Genomic DNA, 9,855 nt, shown 5'->3' with positions numbered 1-9,855 from the left:
ACACGGAAAAGCTGAAACAGTGAATATAGGACCTTGACGTATCACGAAACTTTCGGACACGGCGCTAGAAACCGGTGATATGCTGGAAGAAATTGGAAAAATTAAGATAATTTTTAATAAACTGTAAACTCCTAGTTTCATGACCTGCTCAGCAACTTGAAAATTTTAGGGGCAAGTCAGAGATTACACTTTAAAGCACTAATTTTAACAGTCGCACGCTCTACCAACTGAGCTATAGGAGTAGCGTGGTGTGCTTAAGTCTATCTCGATGGGATGCACCTGGTCAAACCAAGGATTTTCCTTATTACTATAACATTTGCGTTCACGCCGCGCTATTTTTCGTTGAGATTACTGCTGCTTATCCTTTAATTTGCGCACCGTGTTTGCTAGCCCCCGCGCTTATTCTGCACTTGGCTTGCTGTGTTGGGGATGCACCTTGTTAAACTAAGGGTCGGGTGTATCAGTAGGGTACGGAACGAACGGTACGCTAATGTCTGTGGCGCATCAATCTCAAACAGTGGGATGATAATCGTCGTCAAGGACCTGGGAGTCCGCACTATTGTACACGGAAAAGCTGAAACAGTGAATATAGGACCTTGACGTATCACGAAACTTTCGGACACGGCGCTAGAAACCGGTGATATGCTGGAAGAAATTGGAAAAATTAAGATAATTTTTAATAAGCTGTAAACTCCTAGTTTCGTGACCTGCTCAGCAACTTGAAAATTTTAGGGGCAAGTCAGAGATTACACTTTAAAGCACTAATTTTAACAGCCGCACGCTCTACCAACTGAGCTATAGGAGTAGCGTGGTGTGCTTAAGTCTGTCTCGATGGGATGCACCTGGTCAAACCAAGGATTTTCCTTATTACTATAACATTTGCGTTCACGCCGCGCTATTTTTCGTTGAGATTACTGCTGCTTATCCTCTAATTTTCGCACCGTGTTTGCTAGCTCCCGCGCTTATTCTGCACTTGGCTTGCTGTGTTGGGGATGCACCTTGTTAAACTAAGGGTCGGGTGTATCAGTAGGGTACGGAACGAACGGTACGCTAACGTCTGTGGCGCATCAATCTCAAACAGTGGGATGATAATCGTCGTCAAGGACCTGGGAGACCGCTTTATTGTACACGGAAAAGCTGAAACAGTGAATATAGGACCTTGACGTATCACGAAACTTTCGGACACGGCGCTAGAAACCGGTGATATGCTTGGAAAAAATAAGATAATTTTTAATGGACTGTAAACCCTTAGTTTCGTGACCTGCCCAGCAACTTGATTTGTAGGGGCAAGTCAGAGATTACACTTTGAAAACACTAATATTGTGCGAACAGGGCCGTTGGAATCATTTTGTAGATACCCTGGCTACCGTCTCTTCGGTACATCAAATCCTCATCATGAGAAACAACGAGGCGTGGCGGATCCGCAGCGTCCGCGCAATAAAGCAACATTCGTTATCGATAGAAGTCCGATGTAGCCTTGCACACAACCGTGCCGACATTTTAAGACGAATCTGGTTTCACCACTCAGATGCAAAATTACGCACACAAACCTCGGCTCTCCTGCTTCCGCTTTTAGCCAATTACACTTTGAATGAGTTGGACTTAAAGGGTATCGGTGAAGAAGAACATGTTCTTGGCAAACCACTGCAGTTTGTGCAAATTTGCAAAATAGAATACTACACTTGATTGCCTCTGAACTACGATCAGATTGTTACAGATGGGCTTATTGTCCTTCATACAAAGGCGGAGGAAGTGTTGCTCATTGCACATGGGATCTTGTCTTCGAGGCGCCCCTGCTGATTCACCGATTTTCCACGGTCCATCTCAGACACAACGCCAAATTGTATGTTTTGAAGGCCTTTGGTGCTCGAGCTTTCCAGCATTGCCAAAAACGATTTGTCTTGCAGCTGCTGAATTTGAAGGTCGGCTCGAGGCGAAGGTAGAAGAAGACAGGCGGTAACGCGGCTTTCCGGCAATCGCCGGGGCAAGTGTGGAATTATAGCAATGGCGTCTTGGATTATCAAGTCTGAACAGGACACTAGGTTGCGTCTGGAAAACATCAACATATATCACGCTGGGCGAATCGAGGGCCAAAGTTGCAGAAAGTTTCGGCTTGCCAAGGATGTGAGGACACCATGAGTCATCTGCTTTGGTGATGTCAGATTGCCGCAGCTCACTGCGACAGACATGTAGGTCGCGCACTGGACCAAGGAAGGAGCATTCCGCCAGCATACACAACAGATCTTCGATTCAAGCGCTAGCAGACAAGTCTTCAGGCTACCTTTAATTAGCAAGGGGTTTAAGCTGGCAGGTTTCGTGATGTATTAAGAAAGCAGAAAGAGTATCTTGTCCTGGTAATTCATAAAGGCTCTAACGGGGCACAACGACTCAAACTGCTTCAGTACAAGTCCATTTCGCACTGCTTCAGTCGCGAGTGGTGCCTTACGTTATTTAACGTACACTAGTACGTGCAGAGAAGACTTCTCATTAAGGTAACTAGCTTAAAGAGGTTAAAATGAAAACTGTATAAATATATTTAAGTATCTCTTCATTCTATCTGTTAACTCTAAGTTAATTATAATCTATTACTAAACATGCAATTGAATTCTAATCTTATCTTGTCTGTCTCTCTCTTTTGTTTACATCTACAGCTGATTAGTCTGCGGAATAAAAAGATATAATGGTCTATACCTATTATGGATTAGAATTCTGAACATTACTATATAAAGTTATATCCTCCAAATATTATCTACCTTTAGATAGTATATTAATTAACAACCTTTACGTGTTAATTTCATTCAACGATACACCCCGTTACATCACCCCTCCCTTAAAAGACAATCACTCTGACTGTCGTTGGATGGAGTGGTCACTATGTGACCACTTAATTTTAAAATGATGTTGATTGGTCAGAACACTCATTTTAAATTCCATCGCATGAACAATCAACTCATGCGCGGTGTCGATAGTGCTGCGCCTCCGGCTGCGGTTCGTGCAGCTGCGGCTGACGCACTGTTATCTCATGCGGCAGACGTTCCGTCTGCCGTAGTATCTCCGACTCGCAAAACACTAGATGTTGCGAGTGCACATGGTGATTCACCACGTGAATACGACCCCTCTTTGGAGGTCGACTACGAATGCGAGTCGGACGAAATGGCCGACTCGGGGAGACTGGAATAGTCGCCTGATAGACGTCAGGCGGCTGAATATGAGCCTTCGAAAGAGAGGGCTCATTCTGATAGAGTTAATAGTCAATTTGGATCCGACGATGAGGATGATCCCTCATCGCCCGTTCCGTCTCCCGTACGGTCACCTGCACGTGTTTCTGTGCAAGGTGACGACGATGGTGAAACCATCGTAAGAAAAGTTTTTGTCGTACCCCATCTTTAGTGGGTATCACTCAGGGGAGTGAAAACAGTAAAACGTCTCATCTCGCCCCTGAAAAGAAGCCGTGGCTTTTGTCAGAACAGCTAATCAATAGCTTGTCTGGAGAAACTACTCCTCATAATAAATATCCTTTATTTATCGCGACAAAGCTACATGGCCTTGATCCCAGCGCGAAGAACTTTCGCGCTGAGGAAGATTTTTATCTCGATGCTTTTCTTAAGCATCGATGGTTTAGTGGCAATAATAAGNATGCAGCCGCCGACATCCTCCGCCGTGACCGAGGACAAACATTTCCGGTCCTGCCTGTGTCCCGCGACAGTGTGCCGTCCCGCAAGCCGCGCCTGCAGCTCCGCCCCAATTTGTCGGACGTCGAGCTAGAGCAGGCGCGTGCGGCAATTCAGCGAGTTGGCAACGACTTCGCTGACAGACTCACGGACGTCGAAGACTGGGAGACGGCGGAAGGGTACCTTGCCGCGCTGAGCCCGTCACTTTTTACAGCTCTTGCGCCTTTTGCGCAACGTTCCCGCCCCCCACGACAAGTGCAGCAGCAGCATCGACGCCCAGGAAATCAACCAAGACGTCGACGCCCGCCGCAGACGCCCGTCAACGAGCGACTCCATGCAGCCTTCGACCACCTCGACCATCTTCAAGGTGCAGATAAGCCGTCGCAGCCCGCCATTCGGAAGGCGCGTCGCCGGGCCGGTCGAGTTCGTGCTGCCATGAAGCGCGACAAGTTGCGCAAGTTATTCTACAGCCATGAGAAGGCGTGCATGCAGCAAGTGCTCGCAGATGCTCCCGCGGACACAGAAAACCCAGCGAGTCCGTCGGTGCCGACCCGGTGCCCAATACCGCGGGCCGAAGTCCATGATTTTTTCCAAGGCGTCAATACACCCGCCCGCAGCTTCGACTTCAACGACGAGGCCGGTGCGCCCTTCCGTCAACTGTTAGCTCGAATGCCTCCGCCTACCGCCGCCGCGAGTGCGCTGACGTCCGCCCCGTCCGCTGACGAAGTTGAAGATGCCGTACACCAGGCCCAAGCCACCTCCAGCCCAGGCATCGACGGGATTGGCTACGACATCTACAAGAAGTTTTTGCCCGAGCTGTTGCCGGCTCTTCATGCAGCTTTCACGGTATGCTGGTCGCATGGAAAAGTCCCAGCCGTGTGGAAGGTGGGCACCGTGCAGCTCATCTACAAGAAAGGTGATCCAAGTAAACCAAGCAACTGGCGGCCTCTATGCCTACAAGCGTGTATTTACAAGTTATACTCTGGGATGCTAGCGCGGCGCCTGACAACCTGGCTCGAGGCAAACGGGCGACTTACGGATGCACAGAAGGGATTTCGTAGCAAGGATGGTTGCGCCGAGCACAACTTCGTGAGCTCCGCGGTGCTAGACCAGACCAAGAGGCGACCACGACCGCTACACTTGGTCTGGTACGACTTCAAGAACGCGTTCGGCTCTGTGCCGCAAGACCTTGTCTGGAATGTCCTCAAGGCAACAGGTGCAGACGCCAACTTCGTGTCGCGCCTCCAAGCCATCTACGACGGTGCAGTCTTCACAGTTGCGAACGCAGCCGACGGTGCCACAGACCCGATCGCGCTCCGAACTGGTGTCTTTCAAGGCTGTCCGATGTCGCCGTACCTGTTCATCGTTGGAATCATGCCCCTGGTGCGTGCACTGCAAGATTTGGCCCCGGAGTTTGGCGTGCCGATCACCAACACCCGCAACGTTTCGGTGACGGCGTACGCGGACGACTTAAAGACCTACAGCTCATCGGTTTTGGGTATCAAGAAGGCCCATGCAACCGTTGTCCAGTTCCTCAAGTGGTCGACGATGCAGGCAAATGCGTCCAAGTGTGCGTCGCTGTCGGTGAAGACCGACGCCCACGGCCACCTCCGTGACGACCAAGTAGAGCTTCGACTTGACGGTGAAGCCATTCCGTCGCTCAAGCTCCACGAAGGGTACACATACCTTGGAGTCGGCGACGGATTTAACCATGCACAGCACCGTGGAGCTATGGGGCCGGTTCTCCAAGAGATGAAGCGCATGATGGCCGCGATATTCCGGTCGCCCCTGGCACCGTAACAGAAGGTCAAGGCAATTAAGACGTATGTCTACCCCAAGGCCGACTACCTTCTGCGACATGTGCGGGCGTACAAGACCCAGCTCGACAGCGTGGACTCGGCTCTGGTGCGTGGACTTCGACACATGTTGAAGCTAAACAAGTCCAGTACAACGGCGCTTTTCTTTTCGCCGATGGACAAGGGCGGCCTCGGGTTTGTGTCGCTCGCCAACTTGCGCGCCGTGTTACAGGTCAGCCACGCCTGGAAGATGCTGCACTCGCCAGATACTTTTGTGCGCGAGATTGCTCAAGAACAAGCATGGCAGGCGATACAGAAACGCTTCATTCTGGACCCTGACCACTGGCGCGGCCGTGTACCAAGTGCAGTGCAGCTCTTCCTGAATGGCGAACTCGACTCGTCACCATTCGCAAGGCAGAAGCGGAAGTCCGGAGACATCGGGTCGCTGTGCGTCGACGTCAAGGACCACTTGGCGTCGAACGGACTCAGGTTCTCCAAGGAGTCGGTGCGGACGGAGGGTGGTGTGGCCGCAGACATGATGCTCCAGATTAAAGTGCCGCACCACCCGCAGCCGCTATGCTCCAAGGACATGACCCGTCAGCTCCGCCAACACACCAAGCTGGCGGCGCTAGCGCGATGGAAGACCCTGACCACGCAAAGTGACGTCGTGCGCGCGGCCGGCGGTGCAGGAAGCTCTTTTGTGTCGCGCGGCGGCGGTCTAAGCGACGCCGAGTACCGCTTCGCGCTTACCGCTCGGGTCGATCTGGTACCTACGCGCTCGGTACTCCGTCGCTGGAACGAACGCGGCAGCAAGACGTGTCGGCACCCGCGCTGCAGCCGCGATGAGACGCTGCCGCACGTGTTGCAGCACTGTCCCGGCAATGCGCGCGCCATCGACGGACGCCATGACCAAGTCCTCGCGCTGATCAAGACAGCAATGACCCCGGCGATGTCCAAGCCGGGCTCCAACCTGACCGCCAGCTTCGACGCGCATGTCGTCGGACTTCCCGACCGCGCGCTTCGACCGGACATACAGCTGTTCGATGCAGCTACGAAGACCGCTTACGTATGTGACATCGCGGTCGCGTACGAAGCGCAGAAGACGGACGATACCGCCGCCGGAAAAATGGCTACACGTCACGCCGAGAAGGTGTTGAAGTACCAGCGCGCGAAGACTTTTTTGGAGAGCTTGGGCTGGCGTGTCCAGGTATCGGCGCTGGTCTACGGGGCGCTCGGTGCGGTGCAACCTTCCAACTTCAAGACGTTAACCGAGCACCTCCGCCTCACCAAGCATGCAGCTACCAAACTCAACCGGAAAATTTCTGCGACGTGTGTGAAGGCAAGTTATCGGATCTGGCGCCTGCATGCAGGCGAGATCAACGCCGACGACACGTCCAGGAACCCAGGACCCGCATCGTCTGTGCCGGTGCCAGCAGCAGTCCCGACAACGAGGACCCCCGCGACAGTGGCCCCCCCGCACCGCTTCGGCCGCGACGAACTTCAACTAGCTGGGGGCCACCAAGGGTAACACCAGTTGCATCGCCGATACCTCCCAAAACCAATCAGCGAAAAAACACTCGTTGGGGACCGCGCCTCAACCGGACATCGACAGCGCCTACAAGACCAAGCCAGCCGGCACCAAGTGCACAGCGCCGGCACTGTGACTCGCAGCAACGGACCCGTGGACCACGACGTCGCCACCAGCAACGACAAGGTACGCCCTCCAATGGCCTGACTAACCAAGCCGCAAGGAACTAGTGATCCTTGGGCCTGCTTTGGCCCCACCGGCACTCTCCAGCAAGGATACCGCCGTTTCAAGCCCAATGTAGCCATTAGCCTTTAGTGTAGCATACATGTTGACTCATTTGAGTCCTTTCCTTTTGTAGCTATTAGCCTTTCTACACACCTAGGCGACTACTAAATTGGCAATAAATTTAAAAAAATGAGGACGTTGACATGAGCCGGAGCAGGCCCCTTGCACTCCGGTGCTGTAAGGGTTCAGGAATGCTCTTATGAGTAATTTCACAGTAGAATTTTTGTCAGCGGGGGCGAGCGCGTGCGCCGCCTCCACAAAAAACCATCAAATAATACACGTTATCTACCCGTGTTAACTTTTTTTTTAAATTCTACTACGTTGCTACTGCTTGGCCTGTTGTGTCATGGCCGTCTTCTCGCTTGTTGCGCGCGGCCGTGCGCTGTCGAGCGGCTCGTCTAAAAAGAGTCAGGCAGAATTAACAGTTGACCAATGTACAACTTTAAGCAAGTGAGTGTGAAGTTATGACACGCGGGAACCAGCGAGACACGGATCGTGCGGTACGTTCAGATGGACTGCTTTGCTTTGATGCTTTACGATTTACTGCAAGCCAGTAAAGATCATTGACTTATGCATTTGGTCATTATTCAACTAATTGCTACATACAGCGCGCCCAGGCGCGCCAGGCCAAGCATGCGAAATCGAACAGCCAGGGCAACATACTCGCCAAACGTGAGGCTGACGCAAAAGCACTACAGGATAGGGATAAAAAACGTTCATGCCTTTCATTTTCTGGAATCTGACTATAAAATCAGTATGCGTATAACTATATACATGGCCAATATGCAAATGCCCAGAAACTGTAGGCGGCGGAGTGTCAACTACATATGTATTTTCACGAGATTCGTTTTTATCCCAGGAATACACACCTTGCTCTTTCCAAAAATTTTGCCATTTTTTTTCACTTTCATTAAACTTATATTTCTTTGGAAATTCATACAAAAATTAACCACTTTCACCTTGAATCCGTAGCAATGGCGTCTTGGATTATCAAGTCTGAACAGGGCACTAGGTTGCGTCTGGAAAACATCAACATATATCACGCTGGGCGAATCGAGGGCCAAAGTTGCAGAAAGTTTCGGCTTGCCAAGGATGTGAGGACACCATGAGTCATCTACTTTGGTGCTGTCAGATTACCGCAGCTCACTGCGACAGACATGTAGGTCGCGCACTGGACCAAGGAAGGAGCATTCCGCCAGCATACACAACAGATCTTCGATTCAAGCGCTAGCAGACAAGTCTTCAGGCTACCTTTAATTAGCAAGGGGTTTAAGCTGGCAGGTTTCAGTATGTATTAAGAAAGCAGAAAGAGTATCTTGTCCTGGTAATTCATAAAGGCTCTAACGGGGCACAACGACTCAAACTGCTTCAGTACAAGTCCATTTCGCACTGCTTCAGTCGCGAGTGGTGCCTTACGTTATTTAACGTACACTAGTACGTGCAGAGAAGACTTCTCATTAAGGTAACTAGCTTAAAGAGGTTAAAATGAAAACTGTATAAATATATTTAAGTATCTCTTCATTCTATCTGTTAACTCTAAGTTAATTATAATCTATTACTAAACATGCAATTGAATTCTAATCTTATCTTGTCTGTCTCTCTCTTTTGTTTACATCTACAGCTGATTAGTCTGCGGAATAAAAAGATATAATGGTCTATACCTATTTATGGATAAATATTCTGAACATTACTATATAAAGTAATATCCTCCAAATATTATCTACCTTTTAGATAATATATTAATTAACAACCTTTACGTGTTAATTTCATTCAACGATACACCCCGTTACATCACCCCTCCCTTAAAAGACAATCACTCTGACTGTCGCTGGATGTAGTGGTCACTATGTGACCACTTAATTATAAAATGATGTTGATTGGTCAGAACAATCATTTTAAATTCCATCGCATGAACAATCAACTCATGCGCGGTGTCGATAGTGCTGCGCCTCCGGCTGCGGTTCGTGCAGCTGCGGCTGACGCACTGTTTTCTCTTGCGGCAGACGTTCCGTCTGCCGTAGTATCTCCGACTCGCAAAACACTAGATGTTGCGAGTGCACATGGTATTTCACCACGTGAATACGACCCCTCTTTGGAAGTCGACTACGAATGCGAGTCGGACGAAATGGCCGACTCAGGGAGAATGGAATAGTCGCCTGATAGACGTCAGGCGGCTGAATATGAGCCTTCGAAAGAGAGGGCTCATTCTGATAGAGTTAATAGTCAATTTGGATCCGACGATGAGGATGATCCCTCATCGCCCGTTCCGTCTCCCGTACGGTCACCTGCACGTGTTTCTGTGCAAGGTGACGACGATGGTGAAGCCATCGTAAGAAAAGTTTTTGTCGTGCCCCATCTTTAGTGGGTATCACTCAGGGGAGTGAAAACAGTAAAACGTCTCATCTCGCCCCTGAAAGAAGCCGTGGCTTTTGTCAGAACAGCTAATCAATAGCTTGTCTGGAGAAACTACTCCTCATAATAAATATCCTTTATTTATCGCGACAAAGCTACATGGCCTTTGATCCCAGCGCAAAGAACTTTCGCGCTGAGGAAGGTTTTTATCTCGATGCTTTTC

Source organism: Bremia lactucae, linkage group LG3 (assembly GCF_004359215.1).
Source record: "Bremia lactucae strain SF5 linkage group LG3, whole genome shotgun sequence".
Taxonomy (NCBI): Eukaryota; Oomycota; class Peronosporomycetes; order Peronosporales; family Peronosporaceae; genus Bremia; species Bremia lactucae.
This window is presented reverse-complemented; position numbering follows the sequence as displayed.